Consider the following 15,854-nt stretch of genomic DNA (forward strand, 5'->3'; position numbering starts at 1 on the left):
GTACGCATCTTTCGCTGCATACTCGATGATGTTGTTTGGCAGTGGGCTGTCCCCCCATAGTTTGTGGTCGAATTCCTTGTTGATCTTCTTCTTCATTTCCTTGTACGATGGGTGGATGAGGCTGGCTGCAAACTCAGCCAAAGCCTGCCACTTCTTTCCATTTTTTGGAACTCTCCATTTGCGCTGCATGTCGACATACTTGTCGGGGTTGATCTCCAAACCAGACAATTTCAGCTTCTCCTTGTCACCTCCAATGGAGAAGCCAACAAAGGTGTACAGCTTCTTCTCCTGCAGGAGCGGGCGGAGTTCCTCGGGCCTGCATCAAATTAATCTGGTGCATCAAATTCATCTACTTCAAAAACTTCAGAAACTACTAATTAGACATAAAATTCAGAACTAGTATTGCATCTACTCCAGAACTTCAGAACTAGTATTGCATCTACTTCAGAACTTCAGAACTATTGCATCTACTTGAGAAACTTCAGAAACTTCAGAACTATTGCATCTACTTGAGAAACTTCAGAAACTACTAATTAGACAGAAACTTCAGAACTTCAGAACTAGTATTGCATCTACTTCAGAACTTCAGAACTATTGCATCTACTTCAGAAACTTCAGAAACTACAGAAACTACTAATTAGACAGAAACTTCAGAACTTCAGAACTAGTATTGCATCTACTTCAGAACTACAGAACTATTGCGTCTACTTCAGAAACTTCAGAAACTACTAATTAGACAGAAACGTCAGAACTTCAGAAACTTTAGAACTGGATGTTTTTACCATTTGGTTGCCGCGGTGATGTGGTATACCAGGACAAGATCCTCCACGCATAACTGTAGAAATGCAGCCTTTTGCGGAGGTTCATCTTCCCTCGTATACTCGACATCAACGGTGATCGACCGAGAAAGCATGCCGCCGAGCCTCCTCCTGATCTCGCGGATCCTCTTGTCGGCTTCGTCTGGATTGCTGGTGCATATGACATCCAGCTTCTCCTTCTTCAGGTGGATATCAACCATGAGCGGCACGGTGTAGTCCTGCTTCTGCCCGGGGACCGGAACATCGTCGTCGACCACCAGCGGCTCCTTGCCAGACGCCTCACCTTGGTGATGCTTGGCAGACGGAGGGGAGTTGATCCATGATGCCTCCGCCATTCTCTTGGCAGACGGAGGGGAGTTGCTCCACGATCCCTCCGCCATTGCCCTCCTGGCCAGCGATGGTGGAGGCAGAGGGGAGTTGCTTGATGGTGGAGGCAGAGGGAGGAAGATGGAGCGGCAATGGAATGAGGAGGGAGGCAGAGGGAGGTAGATTGAGCGGTAATGGAATAGGAGGGGAGTTCCCTGCGTCGTGGGGAGTTGCCAGTGGAGGGGAGTCGTGGGGAGTTGCCAGTGGAAGGCAGGCGTGGGGAGTTGCCTCGAAAACTCAAACGTCCTGCCCTTTGGCCCTCGAAAAATCTGGAGGGGAGACGTGGGCCCTTTGGTTTGTCCTGTTTCTGAAACAAAAAAAAATAACAGCCATATTTTGCTCTCACTGCAACCATATTAAGAGATCAAAAATGGCACCAAAAAGTCACTGCAGCCATCCTAAATGGCACGAAGACAACACCAAAACAACATCAGCTAAAACAGCAAAAACTGCATCCATCGATCGTTCTTTATTTCTTCTAACATTCCGTGTTCTGTGCAGTGAGATAGACACAACGCTACAAATGCAGGCTGACAACGCCCGCGATTTCATGACCATCAGGACAGACGGCGCCTTCATCCACGCTCCGGTCCCATGAGTCGAGTCGAAAGTAGTGATGCTATGTGTAGTTCTGAAACATTGATTGGCTCATGTTGTAATTAAACTTTAATGAATTGTATGTCTCTTTGGTTTGGACAGTCATTAAACTTAGATGTAATCGATGCTATTTATTACTAGGACCATGAATTGTGCTATTAATGTCTTGCTTTTCTCTTCCGATCCTTTTGTTGCATACTTATTTATTGCTTATGTATTGTCTGTTGTTTGGCTTGTGCATAGAGATGCCGTCGTATGTCGTGTACAAGGGTAAGGTTCTCGGAGTCTACGACGACTGGGAGGAGTGTCGGAGACAGGTTCACCGTTTCAGCGATAACAGTTACAAAGGGTACACCACTAGGGCGGAGGCGGAATCTAGACACGCCCGCTATCTAGCGGGAGAGAGGAGGGAGCGTTGGAGGAACCGGATGAAGACCAGTTTCATCGCGATGATGCTCATCGTGATGACCGCAACTCTCTTCTATGTGATGGTAGTTTAGATGATCGATATTGACTTGTAATATGAAGACAAACTCGCTACTCGCGGTCTCGAGACTTGTTATGTTCTATCTTTGTTCGGTCTTTTGAATTCGGAGACTAATGTGATGAATTGTATTCGGAGAGCTATCTTCTATTGTATTGGATGAATGTGCTGTTGCTGTGTGGTGCTGTCTATATTCTGTCCAATAATATATTTTGTAACCTGTGAAAATATCAGAAATGTGCATTTTTCCAACCACCTCCAAATCACCTCAGTTTTGGCACACATGATCTCTTCCACAAACAAAACTAGGTTTCCAAGTTTTTGTATTTTTTTTTTGAATTTATAATGCCCTCTAAACTGACTGCTGAAAACATCGGTCTATGCCTCAAGGGGGCATTGTAAAATAATTTTTTTTCAAAATTTTCTTGCATACACATGTTTTGCACATGTGGGTGACCATGTACAAGAAAATTTGGGTGATTTGGAGGTGGTGGAAAAATTCACGTTTTTTCAAAAAATGGCTTATGTTAGACCAAATGGTCCCTCCGGGAATGCGGGCATTTTTTCGACCACCTCCAAATCACCTCAGTTTTGGCACACATGATCTCTTCCACAAACAAAACTAGGTTTCCAAGTTTTTGTATTTTTTTGAATTTATAATGCCCTCTAGACTGACTGCTGAAAATATCGGTCTATGCCTCAAGGGGACCTGCATGCAAGAGTCGGGGACCTGCATGCAAGAGTCGGGGACCTGCATGTGAATAGTGATTCATCAAGGCCTTGACAGCTACTGGCACAGCGGCTGCCCCCCGATTTGCATGCAGCGAAGATGAACGTGCATGGAGGTTTTTCAAAGATTTCCAAGCACACCCGAGTGGGCCCCGCTTATTTAAAAAATACGTCAGTCATTATTGCTCTGTAAATGAAGAATATGCATGATGATTATGAATATGCATGACAACCATAGTAAGGGTGAAGAATCATAGTGCCCAATTTGTCGAAATACATCATCATTCTTAAAGTTGGACATCACATGATACACACAGAAAGTGGAAAGAAAGATGTCGAACTAATACAGTAACATGGCAGTACAACCGCACTTCACTAAATTACTGTCACGATGAAATAGAATGTAAAGACCACGTCACACAAAGCTGAATGGCACACGACTTTCTCTGGCTCATCGTCGGTTCATGCTGTATGTAGATATCACAGTTCAGCCTCGAGATCCTACACAGAAGAATAGAATAAATCACATGGACATCAATTATGAGTAAAACACATGCAAAAAAAATATGAACATATTTCGTACCTCTAGCAATTTAGCGCATTTACGTCGATTGTGACCTGGTTTCTTGCAATAGCCACAGATATTCTATGATCTTGACTTCTTTGTCTTTGCCCGCAGCCTTTTCTTCGGTGCACCTCGTCCTGGCACATGCACGGGATCCAGAACCTTATCAACTTTCTGCGAGTGCGGCATCAATGGGCCAAACCTAATGTTGTTATGCTGAGCATTAGTTGACTCCTTGCTGTCAGCTAGTTCAAAACTTGATTGCTTGCCATGATGTTGTGCTTGCAAAAGCATCTTTAGACGGTGATAGTCCTCATCAGAGTGGCATGCCTGGAAACTTGCGGCGTGACTACAATTCCGCAACTCGCGGTACCTCTGCAGGCTTAGCGAATAGTCATACATCTGGTTTTTTCTGGTAGGTGCATATGCACATTTTGCATTCATAGTCCACCTAGTGGGAACGCAACAATCGGGCATAATTGTTTGTTTTAAAATCCCCAATATGTAAAAAATGTGGGAACATGGTGTGCCTGCGCATTCCAGCTTACGGCAAGAACAACTCACCCTGTGCAAAAGACCTCCTTGCTCTTCAATGCGCACTCCAAACTTTTTATCCATTCTTTCCTGCTTGGACACAACATAAGTGGAATCTTTTGATCCATCTAGTATCTCTCTAATCTGACATTTGCTGACAGCATCTATGCTCCATAAGACCATCTTAAAGACCCTAGGTGTGAAAACTGTTGCAGCGTGTTTCTCAAGCGGCGAAGCATTTTCCTCTGTAAATGGAACGGACTGCAAGGCTTCGACGTCATGGAGAGCTTCGTTAATCCGTCGTGACGCAAGGCAACACTCATAGTGCTCTAGCATTTCAAACAACGACATCTTACCCTCAAGATGCGTATGTAGCACAGAGTTCAAGCTCTCACTCCTTTGATTGCTGCTCAATCCTAGGAAACAACGCCCCTCAAGATATGGAGCACACCACAACTTTCTCATCTGATACATCTGATGCAGCCAAGACTCCTCACTGGTTACTTTATTCTGTTGTAAGAATTGTTATCTATTTTATCTCATGCTCTTCAATGGAAGAAGTATCATAAATGAAAGATCTGAATTCCTCCTTTATGTCGTCATCATGCAGATGGCGTACAATGTTCTGCTGAATGTGCCATATACATAGTCTATGGTTTGAGTCTGGCCAGACCACCCTTATTGCTCTCTGCATTGCAAGGTCCCCATCTATGATCACAGATATCGGATGCTTCTGTGCCATGCAATCAGAAAAGGTCCGCAACATCCACTCGTATGCCTGGCTTGTTTCATGAGAAATTATACCACAGCCAAATATAACAGTGCTGCGGTGGTGATTCAACCCGACAAAAGGCACGAATGGCAGATTGTATTTGTTGGTTCTGTATGTGCTATCAAGAACAATGACGTCTCCGAAAGCCTCGTAGTCAAGTTGCGATTGACTATCAGCCCAGAACAGTCCCTTCAGATGGCCATGCTCGTCTACCAAGTACTTGAAGAAAAAAATCCACATCTCGCTCTCGCCTCGCCATCATGTGCATGATCACCGTTTTAGCATCACCGGCACTGATTGTCTCCTGCTTATTAGCATAGCAGAAATTGTAAATGTCCCTCTTTATGCATCCAACCTTATCAAATCCACCGTATTGAAAGCACAAAATATCCATAATACGGTATTTACGGATCCCACATTTTTCCATGTCCGCAATGTACGCTTTCTGCTCATCGCTAATTCGTCTGTGCGAACGCAGCAGACAAGAAAGATCCCGTGGGGCTAGAGGATGGCTGTGCTCATCGATGAAATCCTTGACAAACCACCGACCGGTTTCCTCCTGTCTCGTAATGACCAATTTAGCATTACACCCAACACGAGTTAAACTTCGTGGCCTCCTCTTTCTATCTTCCATCTTTCTTTTCATGTGCTTATCTTCGCGAAACCCTTGACGACTACACACAATTTTCCTTAAAATTATGTATTTGTTGGATCCATCCCACTCAACGTAGCTTTTCCTCACACTAAAACCTTTTTCAAGAGCATATTTGTTGTAGAATTCATAGCCTTCAGCCTCACTATCAAACATCTTGCTGACAACATTTACATACTCGAACATACTCTCATCACTTGCATACGCCATGTCTTCCTGCATATGACATGTGAGGGAAACCAATCATCAACATCTTTCTGTTTATCAATGTTGCAGGTGTAAAATAGCTCATAGGCAAAGACAATTGCATGGAAAAGACTTTGCTGGTTTGACATGTGAGGGAAACCAATCATCAACGTCCAACAAGTAGTATCATATCTTCCTTTAAACTATATTTCATGCGCTATGCAAACCTAAAGTGATGATGACTTTAATAAACTAAATTAAGTGAACTATGGAACCAGTATCTCATTTCCTTTAGTATATCTCATCTCAAACGTCAACATCTTACTTAAACAAACATGATGCGATTAGCTCAAGAGAAACTATGCCACGATGAAGCTTTCCATTCGTTGTTCTAGTCAGTACCCGGATCTTGTGGGGTTGAGGTTGTACTGCATGCACGGTGGAGGGGCGCAACGGCCAAGAGAACGAGCAGAACGCCAAGCCGAATTCATACCTTAAGGATGGTACGTGTGAAGAGATGGGATCGCCCGCCGCGGTCGCCGCCGATTCAGCCGGTGCAGATCCGGCCTTCTTCTTCTTCGGTGACGGCATGGGGGGCTGGTGTTGGTTGGCTGGAGGACGAGGACAATGAATTTATTCCTCTCGCCGGGCAGGTCGAGGATGGAGAAGGTCAGGAGCGGCGAGCAGCAACGAATAGATCGGCTTAGGTTGTACCTAGTATCGGCGAGAATGTTGTACCTAGTATCAACAGGTACAACATGATACTAGTAGTCAACGATACCTAGTCAACGATATATCGTTGACTAGGTATCACATTTCAGGCATAGACCGATGAGTCATGATACTAGCAGTCAGTCTATATCGGCCCTTGATGAGTAAGCTTAGGTTGGTGGGCCTCGGTATCTCTATTTGCTAAGATGGATACCTGCACCACTCAATAGTTCCAATTCATTGTTTTTTATCCCATAGGAAAGAAAATGCTTCCAGCAATTTTTTCCTTTCCTCCTCCGTCATACTTAGGTCTTCACAACCTTCCACCGGAGGCTTGTATCTGTTTTCCTCCTCCGTCATACTTAGGTCTTCACAACCTTCCACCGAAGGCTTGTATCTGTTTTCCTCCTCTTTAGCCATTACTTCTTTAATCATATCTTTGATCTTCTTTAGGGGCAATTTAAACATGTTCGCATCCCGCGGGAAGCGGAAAGCCAGAAAGAGAATTTCCTCCGGTTTAAGAACCGAAAGGAGTTTATCCAGATTTGGTACCAAACCCGAGAAAAACCCTAAATGTTGTCTTAAAAATGCTATATAAGCAGGGTTATAGGAATCAGTAGATTCCCCTCCCTCCGCTTCGGAGGAGTAGCTTCTTCTATGGCTATGGCCAAAAGGATCCGGTGCGATAAGTGTCATCCATGTAATATTTTGGAATTCCTCTTCCAACTCGTCCCGGAATGGGCGTTATGGCAAAGAACAAGAAGAAAAAGACAGAAGGAATTTGTCCAATAGTAACAAATGGTGCCTCCACAGGTTGACATCCGATCCAACCTAGTAGTAAGCAATCCGCCAAAAGCAACCAAAATATTCCTTGGTGAATCGGTCGAAAACTTGAACTACGCACATACATTTCTTTAAAAAAAGGTAAAGCCAAGAGAGATATAAAAACTGGTGCTATTGCGGCTACACCTCCCGCTTTGTCAGGTATACTGCGAAGAATGGCATGGATCGGTAGGAAATACCATTCCGGCACAATATGAGGCGGGGTGGGCATCGGATTAGCAGGTATATAATTGTCGGGATGCCCCAAAACATTAGGAGAAAAAAAATCCAAATGGAAAAAAAGATAGCAGAAGCTACCTGACCTACAAGATCCTTTACATAAAAATAAGGGTAAGAAGCAATTTTATCCATCTCAGAATGTACACCCAATGGATTATTTGATCCATATTGATGCAATGCGGCCAGATGAAGAAGACTGGCGCCTACTAAAATAAGGGGGAGTAAATGATGGAGACTAAAAAAACGATTTAAGGTGGCATTGTCCACGGAGAAACCACCCCAAAGCCAAGTCACTATGGTATCTCCTACTACTGGTATGGCGCTAGCTAAGCTTGTAATTACTGTTGCTCCCCAAAAGCTCATCTGACCCCAAGGTGGTACGTATCCTATAAAAGCTGTCACAATCATTAATAGGAATATGACAACTCCGAGACACCGAACAAATTCCCTAGGACTGCTATAACTCGCATGATATAGACCACGAAAAATATGAAGGTGAACCACAATGAGAAACATACTTGCCCCATTAGCATGCATATAACGTAGCAACCAGCCCCCTTCAACATCTCTCATAATGTGTTCTACGCTGTTGAAAGCTAGATCCACATGAGGTGTGTGATGCATAGCTAAAAAAACTCCAGTCACTATCTGAATGACTAAACAAATACCTGCTAACGAACCGAACCCCCACCAATAACTAAGATTGCTCGGGGTTGGATAATCTATCAAATGCTGGTTAAGTGTGGAGTATATAGGTTGTTTAAGAAGAGAGAATCGTTGGTTCCTTATAGTCATTTCTCTTTTCTATCGTTACAACTCCTCTTCCCCCTTATTTACCCCCTTGCCTTGATGGAAATTGGCTTCGCTGCGCCCTGAATAATCAAAAAGCTGCATGAGAAGATTCATCCCATTTTGGCGAGAGGGAGGCAACGAATCACCTGGGCTACGGATTTGTCGGTTAGTTGATTCTCGAAATAAGGTCATTCGGAAAAAAAAACTGCCGCTTTCTCTGCCGGTTTCTTAAGGCTTCAAACGAATGACTAGTCATTAAGAAACCCATGAAATCCAAGTCTATTTTTGACCTTTCATGAAGAAGTTTTGCCTGCGCGCAAACTACCTAGCCCTTTTCAAAAGAACGTCGATTTCCATCTCAACAAAGAAAGAACTCAAAATAAATGAAAGCAATATTGTTGTCCTATTACTCTTTTTTCCTTGTGGATCTTTGGAAAGGAGAGAATTTGAATAAAGTAACTCTCGGAAACTCTTATTGGACGAGAGAGAGTCAATATGATATTGGCGTGGGTTCTACCAACTAAACGAAGAAGTTTTTGATTGGATAAACAGCGTATAATGATAGACGCTTCTTCGGCACACATGGAGATATACCTCCCGTAGCTGACCCCTGAATTCAAGGATACTGCCGGCTTTGTTACTAACTGATAGAAACCCCTTAATACAACGTTCATTTTTCATAAATGTCATAAGGTAGGTAGACCCGGTCTTGCGCTCGTCCGGTTAAGTGGCACATTGTGCTAAGTGCTTGAACCGTTGGCTGATCTCAGCTATATCGCCTCATACAAATTGGTTAAGCGAGAAAACAAACGGCTACATAGGAGCTCTATGGTGGACCACCAGCAGGAAGATCGAATGGCTTAGCGCATCCTGCGCCTACTGGACCTGACTTCGTAGGATACTCTGATAGACTAGTCGAATGGCAATGGCCTAGTGGTTGTATCTGCTTGCCGATTCCTATTAAGAATACGAGAGTGACAAATGAGATGGAGATCTTGGCTATCATCAAACCATCCTCCCTCCGCTTATCTCTTTCCTTTCTATATGATAAGTCTACTCGCGCCTCAAGGGCCGGTCATTTACGCTCTCCACTTCATGAACAACATTCCCAACTAGATCTGTATGGCTTCCGTTGTCTCCTTTTCGATTCCCGACTCTAGCTCACAGGTATCCATAAGAGCGACCAGCCCTGAATGCTTAAACCTATCAATCCTCTCCTAAATTTATTTCTTTTTGTCGTTGGGTAAGGAGCAATCCATTCAGCACTTTCCGATGGGGACCAAAAGCCACTGGGCTACCAAGAAGTCGGATTCAGTTCAGTCCCGTTTTCAAGATCCGGTTCAGTGTTTGGGGATGGCTTGGTCCAAGCCCACATCCATAGTAGATGGACTTGAGCAGGCAAGTATGCCACCTACTGATATGATTGATTATGACAATTATGATATGGACTGGATGGTTGTGCAACCGATTGTACTAACTCGCTTACCCCCGAGAACACCTAAGACATGGGGGTTATTTACGCGAGTAAGCCTAGCAAGGACCAAGATCTCGATCTAGCCTAGTTGGGGCTTTAGAGTCACATGACACAGTACCAAGAACGGGAGAACCAGTAACAATTGATATGGATTTCCAACCAACAGATCTTCTTACCTTTGGACCGGAACCTTTAGCTGTTTCCTACTCGGTCTACAGCTTGGTTTGAAATGAGGGAGCCATACCGTGTGGTTGAAGCAGAGTACTGTTTTGCAGTGGATAGGGCACTATCTCTATTCGTAGCAGCATTGCGTATTGCTCTCACTAGGAAAGGGGGACATAACCCCTACTATAGAGCAGGAATGGAAGGGAATGAGCTCGGCTGCTTCTCCCCCACACTTCTTTATTTCTCCGTGCCCCTATTTAGTTAGTACTTTCGAGTTAAGAGCGAGAAAACGAACTATTTCATTTGATAAAAAAAGTGCAACGGCTATAGGGTGAAAAGGCCATGAGGATGGCTACGGCTTTGAAGCTCCTTTATCTACCATAGATAGAATGGAAGAGTTTTTTCTCACTGCACTGATCCACCAAGGCTAGGGATATCCAATGGGATGGAGCTATTTCCCTTGGCACCTTATAGTCCTCAGACGATGAACAGAGCACTAGATGCCCTAATCTACTCCTATGCTAAGTGTCTTTGTTTGGTTTGATTTCTTGTGAAAGCGGCTAGCCCCATCACTAAAGCATGCCTGTTCCATATGAAAGGTGATGTAGGTAGGGCTGGTAGGGGAAGTAAGAAATAGGTGAGACTCGTTAATGAAACTAGCCTTCAGCCTTAGATTTCTAAGTTCTGTTTCCACCATTACTAGTGTTTCCTTGCTTTTCATAATAGAAAAAGATCAACTAAACTAGAGATTGTCGTAGAGATTGGCAGGACTGGGTATTATTCTGGGCGATGAAATGGATGGAATTTCTTGAAACATAACTCACTTCACTTATAATCGAATTTGGAAAAGGGAGACTAGCTGCTGCAATAAATCAAGAAGAAAGCAGGCGCAAAAGAGAAGCTCAATGAGAGAGATTCTAGACCGGTCATGGTCGGGGCTGATCGATCGCTCCTTAAAAGGGAGTTAACTGCTTCGAACCATACATGAAACTTATCTCATAGAGTGAGCTAGCCCCAGATAGCGAAGGATAGCTATTGACTTATTGGGAAACCCGCCTCCAATACATGCTTATCCCAGACCCCCTATTCCTTCATTTTAGGTTTTCATGGCCGATTCAATAACATAGTTCGCACACCTCTTTTCAATTCTCTAGAGATAGTTGTCATTTATCTCTTCTTCCGGGTCCCTCCTATTTGGTTGGAAGTTTCCTGCTCCAGTTGGGAAAGCAAGTGATTGATTAGTTCCATTGGTCTATTGGCTTCAGCTTCCAGTCTACCTCATTTCTATCAAAATGATCTGGTGTCTATGTCCATGCCTGAGGTTGGTAAACCCTATATCTATTGCAAACGAGCTTTTCGGAAGGGACAGCTTGTAATCCACGACTTACTACTACGAGGATTCTGGCGGAGTGCTTTTCACATATAGATAGGTCGGGACGAAGAAGCTCCGTAGTCAACTAATAGATAGAAAATCACAGTAACCTTTTTCCAACAGTTTCACCATGATAAGAACAACCTTGTCATACATGATAATTATGGGCTTTCTTCCTCCTTCTTTATAGTCTGCAGTTCAATCTGCCAAGTCCGATTCATCTTTTTCCAATACTGCGAGCCAAAGGCACGCTGCTATTTAGTCACAGTCACATGCTCACCCTTGACTCTATAAATAAAACCAGTAGCTTGGGCTAGCGAGTATAGTTCCCTGGCGCCGGGCCCTCAATAAAGTCCATCGTGGCCATATCCCATGGTTTCTCTTTCTTAATGCTGACCCCAATGTTGATCGACCGTGCTTATTATGATATTTTATTCAATTCATACCACTCAAAGCCTAGGCCATTGGCCGCGCCGCTTTCTGCAACTCGTAGTCACAAAACCTTATTAATCTAAGTGATTTCTTGTCAACGGATCGCTATCGCTTACAAGAACGGATGCAGAAATGGGACACCTGAAGGTGAAACAAGAGACTCATACCCATGGTCATCTGATTGATCTACTCGGCTTCAGTACTGAAATGAAAAGGCCAAAGGCCAAACAAAAGACGTTTCATCTGCTCCAGACGAGGTAAGAGCGAATGATCTTTTTCGTGATTTCCATCGTAAGAAGATCGACTTGTAGAAGTCTAAAAATGGGGAGCAAAGGAAGAGGCAGGCTGAGCTGACTCTTGTTCAATATCATTCTCATGATGTGTGGTGCAAAGAGAAGATTCTTGTGGAAATCCCTTCTTTCTAGCTTGATCAATTTCTGTAAGAATGAAGCTAGTGACATTAAACTTCTGGCTCTTCATTATGAAGTCAACTACATGCCAAGACCCTTTATTCCAAGTAGATTGCATCTGCATTCCCTTTTGAATCAATAAGGTATTGACTGGTTGTTTTCACCTTTCGAACGAAGGCCACTACTCTTTGGAAAAGGTCCACGAGTCGAATCAGTAAGATTTCATCAAGAAGATTTATCACCACAGTGGCGTGCTATTTCATTGTTTTGTTATCTAGCCGGGCTAGAGAAGAGCTATCGCCATCATCAAACAAAGAAGCCAAGGACTGGTCAAAAGAGAGGAGGGACCACATTCTCGAATCCACTCATGGAAAATGCCCCACCTCTATCAAATTGGTATTCATCTCGAAGGAAAATAAGAGAGTTTTGTTTTTCCACAATGAGTAAACAACAAGTTTGATTTTGAAAAAGCCCATTCCTTTTTTGGGATAGTTTGCCAAGGAAAGTCGTACGAAGGCAAAGCGGACAACGGGAAAAGGTACCTTTAAACCTCGTTTCAGTACCAATATTCCTACCTTCAAGGGCATATGAAGGAGCTCCTATTGCTTAAGAAAGTACAGCAGAAATAAAGTCTTTGGGTAGATGAGGTCACTGATTAGCCCGCTGAGCTGCTCTGTCCCCTCTACCGGGATGGGATGGTTTATGCGCTTGTCTCGATGAAGCTTAGGATCCGATAGAAACACGGGGTCAACTAAGGAAAAAATGGGAACCTTTGCATGACGCGCCTTCCTCAGGATGTGCGCTCTCTTTTCAGGATTGAGAATGACGACACAGCCTGGAGGTCTTTCGTCTACTTCTTCTGTCCAGGCCTGTTTGTATTCCCACCATACCTTTCCGCATCGTCCTTCTCTATTGGGGGCTCCCAACACCTCAGCCACACATCTTTTTCGTTCGCTCCCCATTTTATTCTCTAAGGAACCCTCTCCTTAATGAGCGTAGATTGATGGAGATGGCTTTTGTACCGGTCAATCTTTATATCCTTTCTGGCATAGTTTTGTAAAAGATCGGCAGGTGATCCGTCCTTTCTCCTCTGCCGTGGTTCATGCATTCTTCCTTTTTGGAAAGCGGATAGGGATCGGGTGAATTAGAGAATAGACAGACGTCCGTTGGCATTTCGGCCTTTCTTCTCCTTTCAGGGCCTATCCGAAAGAGAATACAGTACCTCTTGGTCCTAAATATCAGAATAGGACGCGCAACAACGGAACAACAAGAGCAAGACCGCTCCAAACTAAATCATAGTAGAAGTTATGGCTACTCAGGCTGGACCAAAACAGCAAGCGGAAGGTCTCCAAAAGTCCTACAATAGCACCAAGCCATCCCCCAAGGGAGGGTATAACGGAGTGTGGTAAAATCCAGTTGCTAACGCTCCCGGCTGTGGGTTCTTCACAATTAGCAGGGCTTCTATTCTAGTATAGAGATCACCACTTGTTATGCCAGGGTCTCCTTTTTCGAGTTGGTTACTGTCTTGTTGAGCAACGTTTTCCCGGCAATCTCCGCTTATTAGGGTGGCCTCTAACAGGTCGGGAGAGTACTAAAAATCTGGCTCATACGCCTCACAAGATTGAACATCTGCGAAAGTCGTCTCGAAGCTCTGACTCCCGAGAGAAAGTCTTGCCTACCAGTGACTTATTTTACGGAATAAGAATGCCTACTGTACTAGCTTCTTTCTTGACTCCATTAACTCAGTTTACAGAAAGGAATCCGTCCAGTCCAGTAAGAAGGAATAGAGAAGAAGAAAGTCACTCATCAACTCCTACTTTGGTTATTGAGACTTGCCCGCGTATCTGACCTATGTGTACCTATTCCCTAGCCTAAGTAGCTTACCCACTGTCCTAATAACTGTCTGTCAATCCGGCAGCTTGCCCTACTGCCTATCGACGCTACTGTCCTAAGTCTCCTACTCATATACCCAAGGTCAAAGACTTTGCAGGGCAACAAACTGATTTCGGAATTGCTTAACTGCTGAGAGCTTATATCGGGGAGTAGTAAGCCAGCCCACCACAAGATGAATGAGTGCTCCTCTCCTATGCCGACTTACTAGCGAGGTTGAGCCTTTGAGCCATAAGAGGAGGGAGAATCTGGTTGATTTTCCAGGGAATGATTATATGGATTTCAAGGAGGATATTGTTACCTTCATCAGACTGATTGATAACTGGTCGTCGATTGACAACTACTGCTTTTTCCAGTGAGAAAGGAAGGAGGAAGGGGATCTCAACAAGCCATGGATATATAGCCTACAGCCGAGTCCACAAAGAAGACGGTTTCAAAGCTCGAAGAGCATATTTGTGAGGCTGATCCCTAAGTGCAGAGTTTCATGTGACGAACAACGAAACTCCATTTCTTCAAACACAACCCTGTGCCACCGACAAACGTTTGACTTTGACTGTGTTTTTTTTGGGCTATGAAGATTCTACTTATACCCAATGATGGAACATCTTGAAAATATGTTCAACGGGGTCTTAAGAAAGGCAAATTTCAGGCCTGTAGTTTTTAAGATCATCTCGCTAATCGAAAGATGAAGGATAGCGAACACTAGATGGCTAGTGGCCTTATGCAAACAAAGAAGAGGGATGCCTAACCAATTGATCCTAAAAGATCTTATTTGAGATAGGTCAGATTGGACTTAGTGGCCAACGTTAGGGATGGTAGAGTCAATATGGGATGTGGAATTCCAGGAAATGTTCTTATCCGCGCTCACTGATGATGTGAACCTGGTCCTTAGTTTCCTCCAACTGATTCCTGTTTTTTGAGCCTTTTTCAGTAAGTCCTTAATAGCGAAAAATGCTTTGACTCTAAGGGTTACCTTGGTACCTTTATTCGGATATGCTTCTTTTCGGACAGGAGGGGCAGATTGACATTCAGGCAATGGCACATGGATTCTATTGAGAAGGGCTGGCTGCTCTCGATGATGGGGTGGGGGAATGAGATGCTGGGAGATGGGAGTTATTGGTGGATTGAGAGGGGAGCAGATGCGTGGGCTAGTTCAATCTTTTTGCTCCTGCCTTCCTAGCCTTATGGACAGGAGTCCTCTGGCCTAGTCCTGAAACTCTTCCCGCAGCCTTCCTTGCCCTTATTGCCCGGCATACCTCGGAAGGCATACCCTGGAACCAATTCATTCATCTGCCCTCTTCGCGATAAAGCTTTGCCTTACTTTGCTTGCTGGCTCTAAGCCGACCTCCTTTACTACACTACACCCTCTCACCGCCCCTATTCAGCCCGAAAGGCTTCTAACTTCCCCGAAACCTTACTTATTTAGGGCAAGATTCGGAACTTAGGGTCACTGCCTTTCATCCGCCTTTCTCTCATATGCTTAGAACCTATCCATAGAAATGGAATTCAAAACTTTGGAATAGTTTCGAGGAGAGCCGAGAGGACACGTTCAAGGAGTAGTGTAAAGTAGCAGACAGAGGGGCGCTCCCGCTTAGGCATTAGGCATTAGGCACGAGAAAGGACATCATTCTCGGCCGTCCCTTCCTTCCCGGAAAAAGGCTCTCTTGCATCTTTTGCTTCCCCACCCAGCCTCTATTCTAGATTCACCGTCTTCGGATGCATCAGTTTATTATGCTTATGCCTAATCTTAATACTGGCTAGTTACTTCAATTACCTTACCCCACCGCCCCTCCTTTTAAGGAGGTTTCAGAGCACCCAGTCACAGCTCGTCACAAGAAAGGAT

The 15,854-nt window shown here is 44.2% G+C and overlaps 1 long non-coding RNA gene across 1 annotated transcript in view; it reads right to left on the reverse strand.

Moving 5' to 3' along the window:
* Positions 1 to 1,952: 1,952 nt before the first annotated feature.
* Positions 1,953 to 15,854, reverse strand: part of LOC123110777 (uncharacterized) — a 19,158-nt gene continuing 5,256 nt past the window's right edge. Inside the window, exons 2-3 of the long non-coding RNA XR_006453700.1 lie at positions 13,933 to 13,934; positions 1,953 to 1,966 (exon numbers count right to left, since the gene is read on the reverse strand). This is a non-coding gene — a long non-coding RNA (uncharacterized lncRNA). The remainder of the gene's footprint in view (positions 1,967 to 13,932; positions 13,935 to 15,854) is intronic.

Source organism: Triticum aestivum, chromosome 5B (assembly GCF_018294505.1).
Source record: "Triticum aestivum cultivar Chinese Spring chromosome 5B, IWGSC CS RefSeq v2.1, whole genome shotgun sequence".
Lineage (NCBI taxonomy): Eukaryota > Viridiplantae > Streptophyta > Magnoliopsida > Poales > Poaceae > Triticum > Triticum aestivum.